At 33.7% G+C, this 23,535-nt stretch overlaps 2 protein-coding genes and 2 long non-coding RNA genes across 12 annotated transcripts in view; 2 read left to right on the top strand and 2 right to left on the bottom strand.

Annotated features, from left to right (window-relative positions):
* Window positions 1-9,396, bottom strand: part of LOC129905724 (longitudinals lacking protein, isoforms F/I/K/T) — a 140,608-nt gene extending 131,212 nt beyond the window's left edge. For all 6 annotated transcript variants that reach the window (XM_055981272.1, XM_055981269.1, XM_055981271.1 and 3 more), the window contains exon 1: window positions 9,200-9,396. The gene's annotated coding sequence lies outside the window, so the exon portion shown is untranslated. The remainder of the gene's footprint in view (window positions 1-9,199) is intronic.
* Window positions 9,397-13,409: 4,013 nt separating this feature from the next.
* Window positions 13,410-14,051, bottom strand: LOC129913416 (uncharacterized). The gene is made up of 3 exons (XR_008772047.1): window positions 13,846-14,051; window positions 13,625-13,787; window positions 13,410-13,567 (listed from the first exon to the last, which is right to left on the bottom strand). It is a non-coding gene; the product is annotated as an uncharacterized LOC129913416 (long non-coding RNA).
* A 1,047-nt stretch (window positions 14,052-15,098) lies between these two features.
* On the top strand, window positions 15,099-16,050 carry LOC129907291 (uncharacterized). Its single transcript, XR_008771001.1, has 2 exons — window positions 15,099-15,463; window positions 16,013-16,050. It is a non-coding gene; the product is annotated as an uncharacterized LOC129907291 (long non-coding RNA).
* Window positions 16,051-16,547: 497 nt separating this feature from the next.
* The window catches only part of LOC129907290 (myb-like protein Q), a 119,911-nt gene continuing 112,923 nt past the window's right edge, over window positions 16,548-23,535 (top strand). For 2 of the 4 annotated variants that reach the window (XM_055983409.1, XM_055983406.1), the window contains exon 1: window positions 16,549-17,137. The gene's annotated coding sequence lies outside the window, so the exon portion shown is untranslated. Of the gene's footprint in view, window positions 17,138-23,535 lie in introns of all 4 variants that reach the window. The other 2 variants (XM_055983408.1, XM_055983410.1) reach the window with 2 other exon arrangements.

The following is a 23,535-nucleotide window of genomic DNA, read 5'->3' as shown; positions in this document are numbered from 1 at the left end:
GCGGTCATAGAGTTCAAAGCTTACTAAGACTCATGCAAAACTATTAATAAGTTTAAATGCAAAACCAACAACAACGAGAAACTATTCTCCAGTAGTGTATAGTGCATCCTCTTTGACATTCGCAATAGCAACAAATAAATTTGCGTGTGGGCTTATTGGACAGCTCACATCAGACACCACACACAGACACACTATAGAAGTGAAGGGAAGGTAGACGAGAGGAGTAGAAGAAATAACTTGGAAGTTGGAACAAGGTGATTTCCGTTCAGTTGAGCTCCAAGCAAAAAACAAAAACAACAACTATTGACGGAAAAAAAAACACAATACAACTCGAGTGTTTCTGCGCAGATGCTATGGATTTTCATTTCCACCCTTTTGAGGACAAAAACGTTGATGATGATGATGACGTTGGCTGCGCCGCCAACCGTCGTCGTGCTAAATTGTGGAGTTTATTGTACGAGCATATCCAAGCAAAAGATCACATGCACAGCACACGGCAGGCAATGTAGCAGATGTTCCAGAAGTAAATGCGTTGAATATCAAAACCAGCTACAAGCTACAACATCTCCATCCCCTCATTTTATTTCATAAATCGATTTTGTCAGTCCCCCGCCATTTTGATCTCTTTCAAGTACAAACGGTGTGTGCGGTGTGGTGCGGTTCGGTTTGGTGTGGCGAGGACTAACAGAGGAGAAGCATGATTCATCATCATCGTCATCATCACTATAGAGAAGTATGTATACATAGTTTTTCATCATCAACCAGCAGCATTGCATGTTCCATGCATGAAGCTGAGAACGACACGGAACCATAAAAGGAGCACAACAACAAAGTAGGGTGGAAAGCGGTTAGACATCCTTGAGTAGCCAAACCCCTCTACAGCTTGACACAATGGGGGATGAAAAAAAAATTCGACTCAACATTTGCGCCGACAACGTTTATAAAAACCAAACAAAAAATGAAACTATACAAAGTAAATGAAAGAAGTTCAGAAGGGATCTAAATAAAAAAAAAAAAGGTTCCAACGTGTACATATGGCATTTCACTCCAAGTAGGGTGGAAATACGAACACAAAAAAGGGATCGCATTGGGGGATCTGTGTGCGACGACAGTAACACACATACATTTTAGTGAAGTTGGATTACATAGAGGATAGAGCATTTTGGGATCATTTTCCACCCCTTGTGTGTTGGCAGAGTGGAACACAGGACAACAAAAGAGGGAGGATATTTCTTATATCCTACCTACTATTACAATGACATTTATACAATTGAAGGGTATAATTTTGTTAGCGTTTTCGTTATTTACTTTTGTATAGCATGAAAAGTGGTTCGGCGGGTCGGATATTCGGTTCGGTTGGCATACAACGTTAATGATTTTTAAAAATGATAGAGCCAAAGGACCCAAACCCTACATGGCCATGACTCATTAAACATTAAAAATGCAATTATGCATTTGTATTTATTTTTTTTCTACCAAGCAAATAATGCGAAGTAAGGGATTTATTTGTGTTAAACAAAGATCAATGTTAAGGAGAAATACAAGGCAGGTGGTGACCCATTTGGGAGTCATGTAAATAAAATAAAGTAAAATAAATAACAACTAACAGATTATTATCTATAAAATCGATTAGAAAAAAAACGCAAAAGAAAGCTATAGGAAATAAACCACCACACAAAAAGTGTTATGACAAACTTGTTACAACACATTAGAAGATCCTTGGATTTGGTTCACTATTTCGATAAAGAAATATGTATTTTATTACACGAAAAGTGTCATCTGTGAGTTCCTTTCATTTCGATTCAATTCAAATAATCCGAGCCTACTTTAAACTTCAGTAAAAGATTTTTTGCATTTGCAATATTTCCTCAGGTAATTTGTATTTAAAAGCTATCAGAACTAACTACAGCTCCACGGGAGCATGCTCTCAAGGACATAGGAATATTATCTATAAAAACGCACTACAATTATAGCAGCCAAAAGCGTCAAGCAGAGCAATTTTAAATCCAGATAAAAAAATTTAATTACTTATTTGGTATTTTAGTCTAATTTGAAAAATGTTTAAGGTACTTTTTCAATCATACATATCTATAATAAATAAATAAAAATAAAGGGGTTTTGGGTAACCTTAATAGGATATAAAAGGGGGAGCCGATGCACATTGGTTTTGAAGGTCTGAATATTAAAATGGGAGGGAAACAATGAAACTATAAATGCATTCCACATTCTCGTAGTACGACTAAAAAAGAATCTCCATAGTTAGCGTAAAGTCCGAAGTTAGGCTCAAGTGTTAACTTATGGAAATTCCTTAAATTACGAGTATTACGGTTGAGTCGTTTGAGGGGACAAATGCAACTAGCTTATTCATTGGAACAAATGATGTTTTCTATCCACTCAGGAAGAGACCAGTAGAATAGGACAGCATATAACGCAATGGTTTTGCCAGCGTGGAATAATATTTCTTCAGAGTTAGCAGTGAACAAAAATAGCTATCTCAATAAAGCTAACAAAAGGAGTGTCATTGAAAACTAGCGTTGGAACCGACGACGACTAACACTTTGTACTACCTTTGGAACATTGTAGTATATTTTGCTATAATTTTTTATCAATGTAAAGATTGGGTTCTTGGCATATGAGCGTTGCTGTCCTTTCTAGCTTGTTTAACTTTTTTCGGTTTTCTTCAGTAGGGTTTTTCTTTGTTTAAACGGAAGCCTATTTTTAGCTCGAACCAAAACATGCATTCTCTTTCGGTTTGATAGTTTTAACCCTATCCGGGATGTTATTGAATTTAATCAGCTTAGCCGAGGATTTAGCACCATATTAATTGAACTTGACTCAATATAACTCTAACGGTCATTTCGAGGTTTCGTCCCGGTGAAGATAATTGGGACGTATCAGTTTTGACTTATCGTGAGACATCTTATCAATACGCAATTTTTCGTTTGGGCGAAAGTTACCTGATCTGCAAAAAAATTAATATAAGCTATGTTTAATAATATTTAAACTTGTAGTCATTAAAACAAGAAAAGTTTAATCAAGATTGGATCAAAAGGGAAAATTTAAACAAATATGAATAGAGTACAGAATAAAAATCGTTATTATTATCCAGCCATTTCAATTTTGATTCAATAGTATCTAGCATACATTTTGAATGTAGATACAAGTCATCACATGGAAAAATTGTTTAAAAATACTGTTGGTAAACCAGACCGCCAAAAAGTGTGCACCAGAGAGCTTGTTCTAGAAAATAGAAGGTACAGGGCTCGTTGAACGATGAAAAGCCACCGCGATTTAAATCAGGTACTTTTGAGTCTCAAAAAGTGAATATCTGAAGTTTACATACCAAACATTGAATGACACAATTCAACAAAATATTATATCTTTGTTTAACGGGGCTTATCTTGAAAACTTGCCACTTAAAATTTACTATGCGATTGTTTAACCAAGCGATAACTTTATAAAACATGAATATAATCATAAAATAAATATCTATCTGTTGATCCAAGAATAATGTTATCGAACCTAAAAATAGAAAAAGGAAAACTTGACTTGACATAAAAAAAAAACCATAATAGCTTGTGCTATGAACATTCAAATAAAAAAAACCTACTCCAGAGTTCAAATCTCAATTTATACAGTCAAAAGTTGGTTAAAAGAAATTCGATTCTAGTTGAATATTCCTTTTGTTACCTTTTAGAAACTTGTTTAATGTGAAGTTAAACAAAAAAAATGTTTGTTCTTCGAATCATTTGACTCCTCTATTCGTTCCACCTAAAATAAATAAACCAGAAAAATAAGTCTAACCAACAAAAAGGCAAACGACGACGGTGACGGGACAGACCCTCCAACAATTTTTCTGTTGCCAATCATCCGCAACGAAATAAACTTGAAATTTAAAAGAAATACCATAAAAAGCTTTCGCAATTTCGTTTTGTTATGAAGATTCGCCGTTTGTTTGAATCGAAAAGCGAAGAGGGAAATAATTTATGTATCAGCCAAAGTCAATAGTTGAGTGCAAGTCAGTACGAGGTACAGTAGACCGATTTTATATTCAATTTGGCCAATATAACACTACTTATAAAAGAGACAATACAAAAAGCTTATGTACGTCAGAATAAGTTTTATGATAGAATTTCTGATAGGGTTGAATAGAATAGAAATTCGGAATATAAATCTTCTGTCTTTAAAACCATGATAAGAACATTCGACTTTTTTGCTATTTTTTTACCTTCTTCTAAATCAATCGAATCTACTGTGTGACAAAGAGATCAACAAATTATTTTGTACCTCTCTTCTGAACAGTACCATTACTGGATCTGTGTGTGCATTTAAAAGAGCTAACAATATGTACCTCCAACACACAAGTTATACAGGTGAAATATGCAAAAATAAAATATTTTTTTTTTAATTACGGCCAATATTATGACGCGGGACTCAAAGAGAAAAGAAGGAATGGAGCTCCAGATAGAACAGACAACAGAGTCAGATATATTTGCTTTTGATGTCATCTTCTTTGTGCTATTTATGTTTTCTTACTATCAAGATCGTTTTGGTTATACTTTTATTTAAGTATGGAAAATGTATGTATGGAGGTTCTCGTGGTAATTCGTTTTGCAAATAAAGAAAGCAACTTTATATGCAAAATGTAAACTTATCCACAATAAGAGGGTGGAGTGATAGAAACTTAAATGTGGCTTCTGACTTGTGCTTAGGTGGAAACTGAAAAGGAGTAGTAGGAACACAACGAACTTAAATACACACACTTTATTAACGATCTCACGTATCGTAAAATAGAGCTGCCAGATGTATGCAATACACCAATTTTACTTGAAGTTAGAGTAGTAGTAGCAGATTTCATGAACAATGGTTTGTAATTGTTGTTGAGCTTTATGCGGCAGTTTAATAACTTAGGTTACAAATATTCTTATTTGAAGGAACCATAACCCGAATTTAAAGTAATGTACTTATCCCATGAATGTAAGTAGATCTCTGATATTAAAAATAATTTGTACCTCAAAGGTTTAAACTTTGAGACACTACTGTAAAGAATAACTTACAGCAAAAATTGGGGGGCACAATAGACCTTATAGGTCCCAGGGTAATTTGTCCACATTCAATTATAATTTCGATGAGAATATGAATTTTTTCCGCAAGTGAGACATAAAGGTCTTGACCAAATAATAGCAAAATTGGGAAGTCAGAAAAATTTTGGCTACGTCAAGCTTTTCAAGTGAGAACTGAAGGGCCCGATGGTAATTAACTTTAAAAATTTTAGCAATACCAAAAGGTAGGAGTATAGTGTTTATCAAAAACATATCTATAAGCCTTAAGCTTGTTGTAGCACTGACCGAAAGACTTTGGTTTTCAATAGCTAGTTTTCATTACCCTGAGGGTACGAGAACGCTAAGGATATGCATTGGAAACTAGAGATGCCGCGAACTATTCGGCCACTATTCGGTATTCGGCCTATTTTTCTGGTATTCGGTATTCGGCCGAATAGTTTAACTATTCGGCCGAATACCAAATGGAGAAGAAAAAAGACTTAAATTATTATACCAAAATGTGTGTTTTATTAAAAAATTATAATTTTAGTACTTGTAATCTACTAAAGGCAAGTTGTGGTGAATGAAAACTATTTGTTCCGCATTTGTTGTGTAGTAAACGATTACGTTTATCTTCGTAGACTATTCCTGCTTCGAAAAATAGTCTTTTACTGTAAACACTTGTCCCAGGAGAGGAAAGTTAGACTTTAGCTAATGTTGTCAAAATTGGAAACTTTGTAGTATGTGTTGACCACCTATTGTATGGGTCCGATGTTCGATCTTGGCGAACAGTCCTCATATGTAATTCGATTTTAGATGTCTACCTTTTTTGCAGTAGTAGGTAGTGTGTTCAGACATTTATCTTAAAAGTAGTTCAGTTATTCATCGTTACAATAGCTGTGTTTTATTTTCCTCGTGATCCAGATCAGATCATTGTATTTATTTGCGAAACAATAACAAAACAAAATCCTGCTTTTGTTGTAAAACTAATAAAAACAATGATCTGATCTGGATCACGAGGAAAATAAAACACAGCTAATACGATGTTGTTGGGAATTTTGTAAGCCACATCTATTCTTGAGACAAAGTATAAAATTTTTGAAATTACCAACGTTTTTTTCTGATTATCCTTGGCCGAATATTCGGCGGCCGAATATTCGGTATTCGGCCGAGGAGGGCCGAATATTCGGTATTCGGCCGAGGAGGGCCGAATATTCGGTATTCGGTATTCGGCCAAATCAATGTTCGCGGCATCTCTATTGGAAACTACCGGCAAGGTCCACAATGGAGTCATATTTTAGATTCACAAAATCATTTTTGAATGGCTACTGTTTGCTAAAAGTCTTACGACAGGCACACTTCACACTTTCTTCAATGTTTAGCTTTTTTTGACTTCTAAGGACCAACCTCAACCTAGAACTTCTTGATCAACTTCCTAATTACTCAACATTGACCTTTTGAGTTGCATTCTGAAAGTTATTCCGGTTTTAAAATAGTTATTTTTTCTCTGAGTGTAACCATTGTCATTTTTTCACATTATGCGTAACACCAAATTGGCATTTAAAATGAGCATAACAACTCTATAATGAGTAGACACTTTGGTTTTCGGCTTTTTCCACTTGCCTGAATTATAAGCAAAGATATCGAGTTTCTAAGTAGGCCCACAGTTACAAAGTGGACGAATACATTCTTACCACGTTACTTTGTTCCAAATGCAAAAGGTTGGTACAGCTAAGAATTTTTAAATATTTCCGCATAAACTGAAATATAATAGGGGCTATCGTGTGGATCCAGCTTTAAGGTGGTTCCACACTAAACTGATCAATACGTTCAACATACGTTTAAAATCGACATACCCTTCCTACAAACCCTTCCAAACAGGGCCAATTGATGTGTAGGCTCAGATATGTTTAGAATTATTAAACCTTTTAGTATGTCGATATAAAATTCAAATATCCCGCCCATCCGGCCATGATTTTGACCCATATATTGTTTACTAAAGGGGCGCCAACAGAAATGTAACTGGTCTGGTGAGAGACTTCCCTGTAAGTGCTATTTTTCATCATAATTATATTCGAATTTTAAACTGTTTTTTTCCTCAACTAAAAACAGACTAAAAATTGTTTTTAAATCATTAAGATTAGCTGAAACATTGGCGGTCAATGATTGTATAGCCTTGTCATCACCAATAAAAGTGAGTTCGCCTCTGGAAAAGTACCTCGAAATTTAACAGAGTATAGACCATCAATCCGATTGAGTGTGTAAGGATAACCTACTAGTTCTTCATCGTTCTTCTTAGAAAAAAACCCAAATTTAAAATCTTGAAAAATTAAGTTTTTCCAATTTAATCAAGGGGCACGGTAGTGCCCAGCCAAGTTCTCTAGCAACTTTGGCACTACACCCTTATTTACAGGAAACAACTCAGGCCATTTTCGACCTCCCTCTAACTTCCACACAAAAGATGCTAGAAATTTCAAACTCGCTACATTTGTTGAGCTGGCCCAACCCAAATTCCTCACAAAATTTCAGCTTCTTACGATGAGTAGTTTCTGAGGTATAGGACTTCAAAAATCGCGAAAACCGTAACTGACTCACTGACAGATCATCAAAATTATGGCGAACTTCCTGCCATCGTAGAAACTTGAAATTTTACATGGTGATAGGACTTGTGGTGTATACAAAGGAAAAAATCGAAAATTTGAGATTTTCAATTGAGGGGGCATGGTAACCGCCTATTTTCGCCGAATTTTTATCAATTATTATAGAGCATATCTGACTATCGTAGAATCTTGAAATTTGGTAGAATGGTAGAGCTGGTAGTTTATATAAAGGAAAAAATTTAAAATCTGAGAATTTCAGCCAGGGGGCGTGGCAACCGCCCATTTCCGCTGAATTTTCATCAAATATTATAGAGCACTTCTGACTATCGTAGAATCTTGAAATTTGGTAGAATGGTAGAGCTGGTGGCTTATATAAAGAAAAAAATTTTATATTTGAGAATTTTAGCCAGGGGGCGTGGTAACCGCCCATTTTCACTAAATTTTATCAAATTTTTTAGAGCATTTCTGATTATCGTAGAATCTTGAAACTTGGTAGAATGGTAAAGCTCGTAAGTTATACCAAATAAAAAATTTAAAATTTGAGAATTTTGGATAGGGGGCGTGGCAACCACCCATTTTCATCAAATATTATAGAGCATTTCTAACTGCCGTAGAACCTTAAAATTTGGTAGAATGATACCCTTGGTAGTTTAAACAAAAAAATATTTTTTTTAATTTTAAAGGGGCGTGGTAACCGCCCATTTTCTCTGAGTGTTCATCAGTTATAGAGATTTTAAGTTCTACAGCAATACCTAAGTAGTGAAATCACAACAAAAACATTACTGTTAAATAAAGAGCCAAGTTCTCTTATGTTGAAGTTATGCTGGCACAAAAAGTACTGAAATGTAAAAGTGTACCAAGTTCTAAAGCTTGGCTTTAAATTTGTATAAATAAAATGTTGATTGTTCTCTTGACAATTTTTCTTAAAATTACCGATTTTTAAAGCTAATTGAAAAATTGCCAATCAAACAATAAACATTTTATTTAGCTTTAGAACTTGGTACACTTTTACATTTCAGTACTTTTTGTGCCAGCATAACTTCAACATAAGAGAACTTGGCTCTTTTTTTAACAATAATGTTTTTGTTGTGATTTTTTTTTACTTGCAATACATCTAGTTACAACTATGTTAATAATGATGGCAACCCTACTAAAGCGACAAGCACTACTCCTATTCCCCCCTCTGGCGATGGCGAGCATAATCATGGAAAACAAATCAACAGAACTTCGCACCAAATTCCAACATGGCGGCGGAAATTCTAATTAGTAATTATATTTATCAATTTTCCACAAATTACGGTACGACCGTTCCATTTGCTTGTTGAGTTGGAACTTCGACTTGCAGCGTTCTTTTTGCATGCATCCATTTTATTTTATTTTCAATTTTTTTTATTTTTCATTTCAAATTCGTTGCACTAATTATTTTGTACGCTTATTTTTGTCTATATACATATATACAAAAAAAAATGTATGTATGTAACTTTCATCTTTTCTCAACAAATTTTTCCCAATCTAAAAATTTTACATTTTCCTAACAAATTTATAAGTTTAACTTACCGTTTCAGAGCACAGTTCACGCAAATTTGCACAATTTACATAAATATAATGGTATTTTTTTTATTTTTAAGTAAAACACAAAAGAAAATAAACAATTTTTTTAAAAATGTTCCACTTGGTATTTTCTGTCTTTCCTACGCTCTTGACTACGCACACGACCGAACAGTTCAATTTTCCAAGCAGTATTAAAAAAAACAAATTACAGATTGAAAACCTTTGGAGTGCATTTTGGTGGAATTCGAAATTCGAAAAGGAAAATGGTGGAAAGTCATTTATATAGATATCTCTTTTTGTTATTTGCGTTGCTTTTGTAGATGAATATAAACGTTGATGTAGTTGTCTCTTTTTAAGAAATTTTTATTCGAAAAGCAAAAATGTACTAGATTAAAATCATGATTTCAACTAAGGAAGATGTTACATTTTCTTTGCAAAATTATATAAGGCTGATAAATAACCTACTTAATTTTTTTCGCCGAAAGTACCCTCCCTGCAAAGCAAAATTCAGTAGTTTGGTTGAAAACACAACCAAAAACAAAAAATATTCTTTAACTGTATGATGTATGTGTTTCATTATCTACCAACAATTTTCCCCTTGGAAACAAAAAAATAAACACTTTAGCCGTACGATATGTCGGTCGACTAGGATTTTTCTATGGGGATTGTCACTTTAATCGCCTGCGACTTACGTTCACACGGGTAGAAAAGCTTCGTCGCACGGCAAAAATCTACTCGCGAAAAGTCCCATTGTTTTACTCTTATTTTAGAAAAGTGCGAGTGTCAATTCTTTCATTTAACCCCACAGTATACATGTGTACTGTGATTTAACCCTACTCCAAATCTACTTTAAAGCGGAGGTCAGACCTGAAAAAATTTAAAACGAGAGTCTAGATACTCTTTGATATTGTCGAATGATTTCAAGTATACTAACGTTAAACAGGTCGTCTAACTTTAAAAGCAGTAAAACGCTTGTTTATCTTTTCAAAGTACGCTTTTATTTGTTAATGTTTGACAATGAAATGCAATAAAAGTAAAGAAAATGGTGCCTATGTTCTGTAACTTAGTCGAGAACTTCTAGCATCGAAAAATTTTGAAACAAAAATTCCATACGTTTCTCTATTTGGAAATATAACCTGTGTCTGTATCTCGATGTGAGAAGCAACCCTGTATATTTTTTATTCCATTGAAATTATTGGAAAGTGTCAAAAAAAGGGAAAATATTTTTACCTTTGGCCATCAAAGGTCATATAGACATAGTTTTACAATAAATAGCCCAAGGCTCGGTAGTCCGAAAGTAGAGCAGTCGGTCAGCGAGTGGAGGGTACCGAGTTCAAGTCACAGTTGTGGCATGTAAATTTTTCTTTTTTTTCTTTAATATTCTTTTTTTTTATTTTAAAAATTTAAGTGATACAAAATTTAACTACCGTGAACACTTTTTCAGAAGTAAAGCCTGGTACGCTGGTCGCGCTAAATTTTAGCTCCCATACAAATTATCGAAAATTTTTATCTGAGCTAAAATGGATCCCATACAAATTATCGATAACTTGTATGGGAGTTTTATCTCAGCTAAATTTTAGCGCGAGCAGCGTACCAGGCTTAAAATCTCACATTTAATGCATGATTATCAATTTTTTTTTTTTCAAATATCTTACTTTCTCGCATCCTTTTTGCTTGTGAGTAATTTTGGCGGTTCAATCGAGAAATTATCTCGATAATTTTCTTACAGACACAGTTTTATTCACATTTTTCCAGTCTGTCAAGCATTTTGATTCAGAAATGTTTCAAGGCGAGAAAATTTTGTTTATAGAAACAAACGAATGTGAGAAAATGATTTTTGTGTCGATTCACATTATTTTTGTTCCGAAACGTCCGAAATGCGACCAAAATATGTCTGAAACGCATATGAAACGCTTTCAAAACGCACCCAAAACGCGTCCAACACGCGCCTGAAGGCTTGGCCACACCGGAGGGTACGCGGTAGCGGTACGGGTAGCGGTAACGATATTTGTATGAAAAAAATTCAACATCTGAACGTTGATATGTCAGTTTGGAATTTTTTTCATAAAAGTACCGTTACCTCTACCCGTACTGCTACCGAAACGCATCCGAAACGCGTCCGAAATGCGTCCAAAACGCGTCTGAAACGCGTCCGAAGCGCGTCCAAAACCCGTCCGAAACGCGTCCAAAACACGCGTCTGAAACGTGTACAAAACGCGTCCGAAACGCGTCCAAAACGAGTACAAACAGCGTCCGAAACGCGTCTGAAACGCGATCAACAAAAAACACCACCTATCTATTGTCCCGCGAAAAATGCGAATTCATGACCATTTTTTGACTAAATTTCTAAAATGAAATGTGTGCGTCATCGAGCATGAAAAAACGCATGGCGCTGCACCAGACATGATTTAATTTTTGTAGCACATATATGAGGCTATGAGAATAATAGTGGCGTAAGCCTTTAAAATTCAGTTTTGAGCTACAAGAGATTTAAGAAACAGCTTTTTTTTTAAAACAACACTTTTTTTAGTGCAATCTAGTTTCTAGTGAAACTAGGCTGCATAAATCTATTTAAGCCTGGTACGCTGCTCGCGCTAAATTTTAGCTCCCATACAAATTATCGAAAAATTTTAGCAGAGCTAAAATGAGTCCCATACAAATTATCGATAACTTGCATTGAAATTTTATCTTGGCTAAAATTTAGCGCGAGCTGCGTACCAGGCTTTAAGGGCCAGATGTACAAACGTGGTTCATCCTCGGATCAACGTTTGAACTCGGTTCAACTCATTTGCAGTGTTGTACAATCGAGGTTCAGGTCTTAACCCACTGCTGAACCAAGATCAGAAGTTACCCACCGATATTGGTGGGTTAGCAGTGGTTCAGCCATGGATCAGGTGATTTTTAGTGGAAAAAATATTGCTTTCTCACTTTAATCTGAATTTTTTGACAGTTCAGATAATAGGTGGTGGAAATTAATATGGTTTTCCAAAATGATTGGGGTGTTTTTTTTTTTTTTTATTTGTTTAGGATGAGTTTGTGATGGTAATAGCCTGTTTTCACTAGAGAAAATGAGAAGATTTCAATCAAATTTGCCAAAAGAGGTTCGAAATGAGATGATTTCCCATACAAATTTCAAATTTGAAATGAGATAATTATCATCTCATTTCAACGAAATTAGCTAGGAAATTAAGTCAAATCGCCTGAACGCTCATAAAATTTCATAGTGAATAGGTCATAATTATGAATTTTTACCAAACGTCAATCTAAAAAAAAATTAAAAAAAAAAAAACATAGCACATAGCGGTAAAATTAAATTGTGTATATTTTGTGTGGCGTCGGTAAATAAAAGTTCTTATAATTCTGAAATAACTATGCCAGATCGTAGTGCCACCAAAGGAACCTCAAATTTCTCAATATTCGGCAATTTTTTGAAGAAATTGAAGAAAACTGTGGTTTGGCAAATGATTCAACCTAAGCAAAAATTGATGTAAGAATATAAATGCAAATTTTCTCTCTCAATATACCTAATATTTATCCTTTTTATATATTAATTTACAGGATGAAACAAGAAATGCTCAACTTTTGTTTGAAGGCTAACACTCTTTTCTGTATCTCTCGGTATACGACTGGCTTCCTACTCCTATGACAAAACCATCCAGATCTGGCTGGCATACCTGCCTGGCAACGAAGGACGTCCATACACCTGACAACGAAACCGTGTGCACCATTTCTGGGGAACACACACGAGCGCTTTATGACATAAGTTGGTGCCATCAGACCGGGGTAGCAACGGCGTGTGGATGATTACATCTACATTTTCAAGGAAGACGAAGGTTCATCAAAGAACGACCAACATTTTTGCTGGTCACTGCTGTGAACAAAGCGTATCTGCAAGACGTCAACTGTGTGAAATGGAATCCTTCAGTAGCTGGCCAATTGCTGTCGTGTAGTGACGATAGAAACATTAAGATTTGGAACTTAGGCCCAATTTATTCACTCTCCATTATTTTTAAAGGCTCCATTAAAAATTATAAAACTGCCAAATCGCATACAAATTTTAAAATTTCCCTTTTTTAATGGCGACTTTAAATTTAATGGAGTGTGAATAAATTGGACCTTAGTTGAATAGTTTTTTGTCCAAAAGAGAAAAGGTTAATTATACGTAAAAAAAAATACGAAAAAATTGTTTTTGTTTTTATTCATTAAAAGAGGAGCATTCAAAGTTTAAAAGTGTTTTCTGGTCTTGCGGGAATCGAGCCCAATAACCAAGGAAAGTCTGTCCTCACTGGCATTGATGATCTTTGCCAAAGTTTTGGAGCAGCGGGACGGCATCATTTTGTTTTCTGGTTTGATGTTGGTTAATGCTGTCACGAGCTGAAGAGTAAGACAAAGATTAGACTGAGTCTTACATATTTTCCATTCCAAACTCACCTTTGCAAGAGTATCTGCATCAACCTGCTCCATAATCATGTCCGAGGTTGGGTAAACGGTATAATGCCACAATTACCAAATGTTGGGTAGGTAATGATTTCTCTTTCCCTTCGACAGCGAGATTGCAAATGCTCAGAAAGTCAGAATAATGAAGAAGAAAAGGCTGGAAGTTTATATGCATATAAATGATAAACATATTTTATATTAGAGAAAGTACAAACCTTTATCCAGAACCTCTTTGGATTATTCCATTTTATTAATTCTTTGAATAATTAAACATTTAAATGTGTCAATCGTCAACATATGCCTTACACGTCAAATTCAAATTTTAGTGTTGACACTTCTTGTCAGTCCAAATGAGATAATTTGTAGTGAAAACACTTTTTGGCTAATTTGCTAAATTACCTCATTTGGGGTATAGTGAAAACAGGCTATAAATAAAGCCTGGTACGCCGCTCGCGCTAAATTTTAGCTGAGATAAAATTCCCATACAAGTTATCGATAACTTGTATGGGATCCATTTTATTCTCGGCTAAAAATTTTCGATAATTTGTATGGGAGCTAAAATTTAGCGCGAGCAGCGTACCAGGCTTAATAAATTAAATAATAACATAGCTTTTACCACTTTTATTTTTATTTTTTAATACTTTATTAATTTTTATAAATGATTATACAATTTTCTCCAAAAAAAATAAAACAAAACATAACAAAAAACAAATACAACAACCACCCAAGAATCCTCCTCGTCCTGATTAGTCCACTTGATGAAGGTCCGGCCGCCATTAGGAGTGGCAAAAGATTATTTTCAACAAAATAATGCATTATTTTTTGTGTATTTTATTCCAAATCACAATTGATAGATGGACAAAACATTTTCACGAACTTTGTGCTTATAAAATAATGACAACTGACAGTGACATTAGGTATATATATACTAAAATTTTCTTGTATATAAACCTGAACTGCGGTTCAGCTGACTCTCGATTGATCCACTACTGTACAACCCACTCAAAGTTGAACCTGGTTCAAGAGTTAACTCGAGTTCAGCTGATCCGTGGGTTAACCCTCAATTTGTACAACTGGCCCTAAGGGTACAGACTCTTTCCATACATTTTTTTTTTTGGCACTCGACAACCATCACAATTCCGAATTAAAACAATGTGAACATTACCCAATAAACGTTAACTTTCTAACCCATCTAACTGCTTCGTTAATTGCAATCTACTACTATTAATTTACTCTATGAAAGTACTAGAACAAATTTAATACAATAGCAAACCGCAGAATAATCAAGGAAACTTCAATAATTTCCAACTTTTACATCATATATAATTCGTTTTTAAGTATAAAATAAATTTGTCAAACAAAAATTATCCAAAAACAATAGTTTTTTCTTCAAATTTACGTTTTCACTTACATCCCCCTATTAATAAATCTATTACTTTTTATCCTAAGGAGTATAAAAAATATCCCTCTCAATTTATTCCCTATATTATTTACAATTTTATCTTTCCTTTCCTTCTTCCTCCAATACATAAAACCAATTGAAAAATGAAAGAAAAAACCTCAGCTACACAACTGAACTGAAAAAAAAAAAAAACTGAAAAACCGAACCGACGACGAACAAAAACCAGACAGACGACGACGGATAGATAGATACTTGAAAAAAGAAAAAGAAAAATTTCAAAATTTTTCTTTTTTTTTTTCTTTACAATCTCAAAATAAAACAAAAAAAAAAACAACAAAATACCCAGTTAACTTTTTACAACAAAATTGTATAAAGAATTTATATAAAATCGAATTGATTTTACATCGGAATTCGCTTCTTTGAATCTGTGTGTGAGTTCAATGTGTGAAAAAAAAAATCGAATAAAAACGAGAACAAAAGAGAACAAGACGACGAAGTTGGACAAGAAAAAAAAAAAAAAACCAACCCACAAAAGAAAATCAACGTTGAATTTTTTTTTTCTTTAATTTTTTTTGTCTATTCCCATTTTTATATTTTAAGTTCTTTTTTCTTCTTTTATTCTACTACAACTACACTCACTCAATTCCATCTCTATACGTGTGTGTGTGCATGGATTATATGTGTGTGTAGTATTCGTTTCTCGTTCATTTTCGTGTATTTTTTCAATTGTGCTTTCATTTTTACGCCATTCTTCGTGTCTATTTGGTGCCCCTTCTTTGTATTATTCCCTCAAAGAAGAAAAATCGTGAATGATAACAGTAAAATTTGTTTCACATATCTCTCATTCGAACGAAACGAAAAATCAAAATAAAATTTCCAAATAATTCATCCATAATACAAAAAAAAAAAAAAATTATTTATATTTCTTTTTTGTTTCATTTCTAATTTTTTTTTTGTGTCGGCGAAATAAATATAAAAAGCAAATTAAAAAAAAGAACGGGAAACTAAAGTAAAAAAATATTTATTGCAGCGAAAGAGAAAAAAAAAACAACAAAACTGTATGTCAGGGAAAAAAATATGTCGGGCGACAACGAGCAACAATTTCTTTGGTTAAATAAGGAAAAATTGCACCACAAATTGTGATTATCGATAAAAAGCATATAAAAAAAAATTAACAAAAAAAAACATGTCTGTCGATAGCAATTTGCTGCGCGAATTATGTATGTAAACTCAAATGGACGTCAAAAAAAAAAAGTTAATTCGCCCATTTCCAATAAGTGGCGGCCATTAAAATATCGTTCGTTCGTTAATTTTTTTTTTTGCTTCCACTTCTACTACTGTCAGATCAAAAATATATGAGCGAAAAAAAAGTGCACTCCCAGTGTATATGAAATGATGAACAATTTTTGAGTGAATTTAGAGATTAGAAAAATAAAATCAAACATATCTTTTTTTTGTTTTTCCCTACTTAATTAGCTCTTGTGCCAATTTGAAAGATTCTAAAGAAGAAAATCAGAAGAAAAAAAAAAGTTTATTGCATCTCTCTCCCAAAATAAAATTGTAAAAACAACAAGCAAAAAAAAGATACCCTGTGAAAGTATGTTTGATTGTGTTTTCTTGTATTTTTAAAATAAATTCCCAATCAACCAAAATTTTGCACGGTGAAAAACGGAAAATTAAATCAAAAATATAATAAAAACGAAGCAAAGAAAAAAAAAAAAAAACAAGAAACTAAAAATAAAAAGTGTACGGTTGGTGAATTAAAATCAATATAACAAAATAAAACAAGCTCTTGCTCTTTTTTATTGTATGAGTGCGAGTGAGAAAGAAATAGTTTTTTTGAGTGAAGAAAAATTGCACACACAAATATGCAAAAATATTAAAAAATTAATTTCCTCTTCTCTCGTCGCGCCAACAAACATGAGAATTCGAATTCCCTTCTTCTAAATAGAAAACAAAAAAAAAACAAAATCAAACAGAGCGAAAGGATCTTTTTCTCCGAAAAAATCAAAATCAAACAGAAAATACAAAAAATAATACAAATCTACTACAAATGTAAATCGCGAGAGCAGGAACTTGTGTCGATTTGCATTGGAAAAAAACAGGTAAAAAAGGGAAACTTTCTTGTTTTCTTTAAATAATAAAACTTTTATTTATTTTATTTTCTTCAAAATCAAAATCATTTTTGTTATTTTATTTGTATAGAATCAGGAAAAAAAAGAAAAATTAATAAAAAAAAAAAAACATGAGAGCCCTTTTTTTCTTATGTTTTGATCGAGTTAACGAGGTAGTGAGGGTAAAATGACGTTGATGAAGGACAAAGAGGGGGAAAGGGAGAGCTTAAACCTACGAAGACGACGACGAATCAGACAGGAATTTAAGTTCTGTGTTTTTCCTCGTTTCCTTCGTTGTTGGTTTGCCAGTATTCTTGCACTTTTATCCCACATTGCATCCACACGTCAGGGCCGAATTTAAAGGTATGGAGGCCCTGGGACAGCAAAAAAGTGGAGGCCCTCTCTTCCCTTCCACTATTACAAAAATAAAAATCATGTCAATTACTGAGTACATGCTAGGGCTGCCAGACGTCCCAATTTCGGCGGGACAGTCCCCACTTTTCGACCCTGTCCCGATATCTGTCCCGATTTTGTCCCGACAATACGTTTTCATTCGAAAACTTCGTGGAAGAAAATAAAAGTGACGGGTATACGAAAATAAATGAATTACATTAGACATTTTCTTGTAGCCTGTTTTCACTAGAGCTCAAATGAGATAATTTCGCAAATGAGGTTAGTTTAGATTTCAAATTCAATTTTTTTCTATAGAACATTTTTGCAGCATGTTTTGCATTGCTTTCCCTTTTTTTTATTACACGTGTGTAAAGTAAAATAATTGATCCATTATTTTAGATTCAATTTATTCATTCTCAATAATTGATTTAAAGTCCACATTAAAAATAAAACTGTCATATCGCATACAATTTTATAAACTTCCTCTTTCAAAAGGCAACGTTAAATTTAATGGAAATAGTTAGTTATTTTTATTTTTTATGGATGAAGACGTTGTTATTTTTCTTTAAGTTTAGTTTTAAAAAAATGGAATTTTTACCAATAATTGGTTCATAATTTTGCATAAAATTTAAGAAATTAAGTAAAATGCATTTTCTATTATTTTGTATTATTTTCTTTAATTTTTTATTTTGCTGTCCCGATTTGTCCCGGCTTTTAAGACCTGTTGTCCCGACATTAATAATAATTTTATCTGGCAGCCCTAAGTACATCACATTTCGAGACTTGAAATTTTTCATAGACCCTCAAAAATTCAAGTTATCGTCAAAAAACAGTTTTTCAATGTTTTCATTTTTCAACGATTTTTTGCTCAGTAATTTTTCAGTCAATTTCAGAATTTTTTACAGTTCTAAACAGAGGAGTGTTTTTGTTCTTTTTGAAAATATTTTTTTTTTTTATTTTGCTCAAGCACTAGATTTTATGGACTGAATCTCAAAGTACAACATTTTTTCCCCGATTTTTAGAATTATCTGAATCAAATAAGTTTTTATTCACCAAAATCAGTTAGAAATTGTGGAAGTTATGATTTTTTTTACTCGAGAAAGAAATTTCAATTTATTGGGACAGTCGAAGAAATGAAATACCTACTAATATCTCTGTTGATACTAATGGTAGAAAGTTTGTTCTTCTTCCTTTTTTCTCGGCGCTGTTATGATCTCAGTTTTGTATTGTTCCATTTCTAAGGCCAACTGAATTCTGGTGTTTTTGCATTTGCTTGTACCAGGAGTTTTTAGGTCTACCTTTCTTTTTATTTCGTGTTGGAACGTTATATGATATTGCTTTTTTGCGCGGGGTTCTCAGGATCTTCTTTTGAACATGGCAATACCAACTGAGTCGGTCGTGTTCAAGTTTTTGGGAGATGGTGTTTTTAACATGAAGGCTTCCTCAGATCTTCGTACTTCTTACTCTTGCTGTCATACGAAGCATTTTTATCTCCGTTGCCGTTAACTTACTCTCTTCCTTTTTGTACATTGTCTAACATTGTGAACCGTATGTAAGTGCTGGACGCACAACTGCGGTGTAGAGTCTTCCTTTCAGCTTAGGGGGCATTTTTCGATCACAGAAGATAGTAGAATTTTCCCGCCACTTCATCCACCCTACGCTTACGCGATGATTGATATCGTCATCACAAGTACCTTCGTTATTTATCATAGACCCCAGATATTTAAACTTTTCACACTTGGGAAGCACTACACCATTCAAATAAATGTCAGGAATAGGCCTGTGTGGATCAGAAAATGGGCAGCATAGGTATTCTGTCTTTTTCGCGCTTATGCGGTACCCACTACCTTTAAGAACATCCACCTATACATCAAGTACTCGTTGCAGGGATATCGGGTCTTTACTTGTGATGGCTCCATCGTTAGGAAAGAATAACTGATACACTTTTGGGTCCGTCACTTTGCCTTGAAGCAGGTAATCAAGAACGGTAATAAAAAGCAGAAAACTCAAGAAAGTTTGTTATGGTCTTAAAGAAGGCTGTTTGTTTCTCTACGTTAGTGATCACTTAGCTAACGAACAAATTAAAAAATTTGACTTCATGATAGTAAAACTCCGTGAAGCCAGAACGACGACCTCAACATTTTTGAAACAAACTTATCTAATTCGTTTGTCCATGTTTGTTCACCCAAAATTATAGTTTTTCCATCTTTAAAAAAATTTTTTTAAATACACAGTGTAGGAAAAACAATAAAACCATCTCTATAACTCTTAAAATGTGCTCTCGCAAATGTTCTACATTTCACTTTTTGTGAATTTACTCGCCAAAAGTGAAATTAGGTGATCTGCATTTCACTTATTCACATTTTCTGATCGAATTGAATTCACTTGTTTTCTGTTCGTGAAATTGTAGATTTTCTCAATGAATATGCAATTTTTGTACAAAATATTACCAAAAATTTTATTTTTATTAATAAATACACATGAGACATAAAATATAATCATTCACATTTTATTTTTGGGTAGGTCCACTGGGAAGGGAACTTCGCACTGCCTGTGTTCGCCACCTCATTTAATATTTTACACTTTAATATTTTTTTTTGGTGCAGGGAACTAACCAGAATTCAAACCGAAATAGGTACATAAGGCAAAAGCTTAAACACGGTTGTAGAAACATCATGTATATGATGGTATTTTTCTTGACATCAGAGTAGGTATAATTTTTTGGATTAAAGAAAACATGGATCAGCATTTTATATGCCAATTTTTTAGAAAAAGTTGACCTTCCCTATGCGGTCGCCGGACCTCAATCCAATTGAAAATTTGTGGGCGATCGTTGAGAAGTCATTGGGTAGAGAAAAGTCGAGAAATAAGGAAGAGTTGTGGCAAAAACTTCAAGAGGCTTGTTATGCAATACCGAGAAGATTTGTTGCAAATTAATCAAATTAATGATTCGAAAAGTGTATGCGGTAGTTTAAAATAAGGACTTTTCGACAATATATTGATTTTTACCACAAAAAGAATTGAAATATGAAATAATTTCCTTTTTTTTAAGTAGTGGTCCTATTGTTTTTACCGCTTTAGAAATTTATTTTTGTATTTCTTTAAAATTCAAAAACCAAATTTTGCACTGAAAAACCCCTAAAATCTCCCAAACCAGTTGTTTCTTTCGAAAATTCAAACTGTGTCGTTTGTCCACCTCTAGTTCTTTACGGTATCTGTAGAAATACATTTATTCTTGACGATAAATACATTAAAACGTTCTCAATAATGTAGATTCTTTGGTTTTTATTTGTTTTTCTGTGCGATGTTTACTTGTTGGAATATGATATTTTTCCGGAACTATGGGGGCCCCTATTTTGGGGGGCCCTCCTCTAAATTCGACTCTGTCCACACCACATCCACAACCATTCATCTATTCCATCTCCTCTTGCATTGTATGTTTTTGGTTGGTTTGGAATATTGAAGAGAACCCGGCTCGGCCCGCCACTGACGTTGCCGCGCCGATTCCAATTTAAACAACAAAACGTAGTGAACCGATTGTAGGTACCTACTCCCAAAGCAAAAGTAAAGTAAAGCAAAGGCATAAGCATTATTATCATCATTCACATTGCCAAGCCATCGCCATCGTCATCACCATCACCATAACCATCCCCATCTCTCTAGGTATCCAATCCATCCATCCATCCACTACACTCTAGACTCTACCAGACGAGACACCTTTGGGGGCTCTTGCTTGCTTGCTGCTCGCATTGCAATGTAGCAAGTTGTAGTATAGTTTTGTGCATTTTAATCATTCCTATCCTTTTGTGTTCGATGCTTGCTTTGCTTGCTGCTGCTGGTGATGGTGATGGTGCTGCTTTGCTTGTTGGCTGGTCGAGACATTGTCGTTCGTAGAGCAAGCAGCAAAGCTGATAGTGCACTTTGATATACAAAAAAAAAAAAAAGAAACAAACTACATGAAATAGAGAAGACTAAAAGAACAAAATGCAAAATGCAACAGAAAAAAAAAAGAAAGAAATTGCAAACATAACAAGCTTGTTGCTGCGCTCTCTACGGCAAGCAGACTTGGTCTTGAACCAAAAGAAATCAACATTTACAGGTACCTATACCTACCTAACTAGCTAGCTAGTAGAAAAGTATAGAAATATGTAGTATATTTGCACTATTTGCAGTGTTGCTGATACTTGAATGTGTACCTTAAAATAGTTGAAGGTATCTAGACCCTACTATATATTGGAAATATAGTACCAACAACAGCTGTATAGCAAGAGGTAGCTTTTTGTGATGGGTGGAAAATAAATTATTGGGTTGGGCTTATAGATATGTTTAACTGATGAGCATGAGTAAAAGGCCCCTCATTAAAACATCAATCGTCGTGCATGCATATTATACGCATGGGTATATTCATTTTTGAAAGCAATAAGCTATATTTTGCCTCGAAAGCATATAACATCTATGAGTATAAGTTTTAATCCCTCTTAGAAGTGACTGAACAGGAATGCATGAATTTTGACAGTAATGTTCATATATAAATCATCCCTATGGTTGATTACTTTATACTCGTACAGTTCTATTTGAATTTAGAATTCTCTGGCCACACACATATCATTCCCTCATCTAATTAATTTACACAGTGTAACAAGGTAACAACCCAAACCTATTGCTGGAACTGATTTCTAATGAGGAAAACCCCTTCATAAATGCCGATAAAAGTATGGAGGACTGCCACTCGCTCGTAAAGGGTCTTCATAAATTTTTTAAATACAACGAAAATTGTATTTAAAAAAATCCCTGAAGTGTTCTTTTCACAAGTTGAAGGTTAAATTAGGTTGAGAAGTCCACTGCAAATACTGATGTCCCGGAAGAATTTTCAAAAGTTCTTCTATAGTAAATAAGCGTCCTAATTTCGGACTTTTATGATCTAGAGTCGGGATGGCCATAACTTTCCCACGGATTTGCTTAAAACTAGTAATTGTGTTAGTGGTTTTGAGTTATAGATTTCTGAGTCCAACTAACTGATCATTTAAATTAAAGTTACTTTGCTTAAAGTTAAGTACTATTGACTAAAATGGCTCTAAAGCTTTTCCCAGTTAGCAGATTATACTGCGACTATGGTATTGCATATTATGCTTTCCCGACAAGTTACTTCTGCCATACAATTTTAGTGCTTGTAAATCGAAGCTTGGCTTGCACACGTTGTGTTTTTTTTAAAGGATATATCCAATTAACTGTCATTTATGTCCACATATAAACCTTTCCGAGTTTCATATGAAGTTTTTTACATATTGCACACAACATAATTTTAGCGTGATAAATCGATGAGGGAAAGTCAACTTATTATAGTAACCTCAGTAAGGTCAACTCCGCCTTTGCTTGACAATAAATTAAAATAAAATGCACGACTGGGTCGCACGAACTTGCTCTTGGAGTTAAAGTTGCTTAAATTTTTAAGACTTTTTATGTAGAAATTTGGAAAAAAAAATAAAATTCGTTTAAAAAAAAAATAAAATAAAATCTGAAATTAAATTGCCCTCCAAAACAAGTATGCAGTTTTGATTGATATATTAACGTGCATTTTTAGAAAAAAAATTTTCAAAATCGTTAGAGCCGTTTTTTAAAAAAAACAATTTTTTATAAATAATTTTTTGGAAAAAAAGTTTAAAAATAAAATTGTAATGCCATTTTGTAGAAATCACTAATCAACATCTAAAAACAAAATTTCAAAAAAATTCAATGTCCCGTTTTCGAAAATTTCATTTTTCAAAAAAAAATTTTCAAAATTTTTTTAAAAATCCAAAAATTATTTTTTTGGAAATTTTATTTTTGGTTTATATTTAAATTATATAAATGCTTCTTCACAAAAAGTTTCGTTGAAATCGAATAAGAAGTTTCGGAGATATTCGAATTTAAAAAAAACGGTTCTATGGCAGGTACCGTTAATAATGATTTTCAAATAAAAAATTTTTCATTGAAATATAGACCTTAGCGTAAAACTA

Source organism: Episyrphus balteatus, chromosome 1, assembly GCF_945859705.1.
Source record: "Episyrphus balteatus chromosome 1, idEpiBalt1.1, whole genome shotgun sequence".
Taxonomy (NCBI): Eukaryota; Metazoa; Arthropoda; class Insecta; order Diptera; family Syrphidae; genus Episyrphus; species Episyrphus balteatus.
The sequence above is the reverse complement of the archived record's forward strand: the minus strand, read 5'-3'. Positions and strand labels throughout refer to the sequence as shown.